The sequence below is a fragment of the Aegilops tauschii genome, chromosome 7 (assembly GCF_002575655.3).
Source record: "Aegilops tauschii subsp. strangulata cultivar AL8/78 chromosome 7, Aet v6.0, whole genome shotgun sequence".
Classification (NCBI taxonomy): Eukaryota; Viridiplantae; Streptophyta; class Magnoliopsida; order Poales; family Poaceae; genus Aegilops; species Aegilops tauschii.
The window spans coordinates 605,698,069-605,700,692 of record NC_053041.3 but is presented as its reverse complement, the minus strand read 5'-3'; positions in this window follow the sequence as shown (position 1 = coordinate 605,700,692).

Sequence of the window (2,624 nt, the reverse complement as noted above, 5' to 3'; positions counted from 1 at the left end):
TCTTTGTAACTGGCTACTACAACAAGTTTTGTTCGGCTTCGACGAGGGAGGGGCGATAATGGGGCTGGCCTTCGACTTGCTTTAGTGCTTGTAGTCATCGCTAGGTGGTCTACGGATCTGGATGTAATTTTTATTATTTTTGATATTTCTTGTATTGCCATGATTAAAGATAGATAGATTAAAAGTTTTCTCAAAAAAGAAACTGGCCTATCTTTAAATTCACAACTCACCCTGAGTAGCTTCTCACATCCCATCCAGCCAGAGCCCACCAAGAATGTGTGGCACCGGAAGACACATTGTGGTGCCCGCAAGGGATCCAGCGGGTGGCCGAAATGACGGCATCCGGTTCGTCACTCATCGCGGGGGTGAGTTGACGCTTGTGCCCCCGGGGCGTGGCGAGTCGACGCGTCCACATCGGGATTTAGCGATCAAGATTCTCCGGCCGGACTGCGACAGTAGACAACGCTGCCCCAGTGCAACGCCGTTTCGCCCAATTCTTTCCGAAATTACCAAAGGGCCCATCTATCCTGTCAAGGCAAAAGGAAAGTTTTGTCCATTCCGAAAGCAAGTGTATTTTCCATGTGACAATTCCTTTCGCGGGCAGAAGTTTATTCCTCATGTAATCACAGGTTGATATTGTGGCCTGTTGCAGCAGCCCAACTCGTCGCAGCTCTTGAATCCACCGTCATCTGCGAATGAATTTGTAACTCGCTCTATGGTTCACAGGATTTAAAAAACCAAGGAATAGAATACACACATTTTTATGGGAATGATGCATGTGTGAAATCTTCTCTACTGATGGTACCTTGTTTACTCTGCTCCATATCTTATGAGCATGATTTACTATTTACTTCTCTGTCCGAGTTTATCAAGTTCCCCTTGTATATAACAAAGACTATTTAAACCCGTATGGAGAAAAAAATATACTGATCCGTAGAATATTGGCATATGCAAGAAAGATTAGTTGGATGTAAATTTTCACCAAATTTGATGGTTTGCAGTTTAGGTGTTCGTCCTCTTTGAGTTCGTATTTACAATGTTCACTTGTAACACTTTCCACTAAGACTTTAGTGTTTCATAGATAATCATTTCGATGGGAGCCCACTTCGATCATCTTCAATTGCGATGCTATTGATCATATCGTCAGGTCCCAAACACCACACTTTCCGCCATAACCTCCGGTCCACTTCTCTTCACTGGCTGTGTTACTGAGGACGCGGAGTGCACACGCCTTGAACACTACAATCCATCATCCTAAGATCCGGTTCAACCGTTCAAGCACCATTAAAAAAGATGTAGTCCTTGATTGGTTACATGTACTGGTGTCAGTTACCTTGAACAGAGCATAGAGCTAGCAAATTTGCCGACCAATTATAAATCATGAAGGAGACGAGAGATTATTGGATAATAAAAGAATAAGTGAACAATGCCATTCGATTATGTTAAGTGCGGGGGGCTTTAACGACAAAGCACTATATTTTTTTATTTTCTACAACCAAGCTGCACAATCATAATAAGTAAACTACTCCTAGGATATTTGTTAGGCATGTACATTCTAGAACCTTTTTTGTCAAGATATTCAAAACTACTAAAATTTATACAAAGACATATAATATGCTACAATAAATCTAAGAGGCACTAATCAATCGGTAGATGAATGTGATTTTTTCTCCCTTTTTAAATTTTATTTGGCTGACATAATTCAGTAAAAAACTCCCAAACTAAAACCTGATAGTTAACTGTATTTGTAAAATAGAATATGACCATAATACTAGTGTATTTGTAAAAATAGAATATGACCATAATACTAGTGTATTTGTAAAAACGGAAACCGAATCGTATAATGGTGGAATTCGAATATATGTTTAAACATATAACTATGTTTTAAACATTGTCATATACAAAAAAACATACTAGTTAATTTTGTATGCCAAATTTTATATGAAACTAGTTAAGATTTAGAGAACAAGTAGGATAATAAAAAAAGTAAAGATGTTCAGTATAAATAGGTGATGTATCTTTTCAATAGTGCTGAAGTAACTAATTTTACGTGGTTGTGTCAACTATATAATTAACTGTACGAAAATTCTCAAATTTTATTCAAAATTTTATTGTGAAACATCCACATATTTGACACTCAGCCATGAGAACTATGCAATCGTCTTCACCCTCCCGGCCACGCCTGAACTTCAGCGCCCGACTGTGCTCACTGAAATCCTCCAGACCATTGAAGAAGACTTCCTTGCTGAGGTGATTTACTCTGACATTTTCCATCATGGAGTTAGTCTGATTGCTTTTTGAAGTGCTGCGGTTAAAGATTTCCTAATCAATACTAGCCCTCACTCGATTGATGAAGATAGAAGTTTCTAATTTGCCCAACCTGATGAAGGCCCCAATACGAGAATCCCTGTTTTTGAAGCTGATGCATGGGTTGTTTTCCTAGGCTTTCCACTAGATTATCAGAATGACTAATGTGTTTGGGGGCTTGGGCCGGTCTTGGACGGTTCTTGTCTACATTCTGACGAACTGGCCAACCAATCCCCCAATGAGGGCACTGAAGAACAACCTCCACCGATGAATGTGTCCCTGCATCCGAGAGAGCTGCCATAGTTAACAGCAGCCCA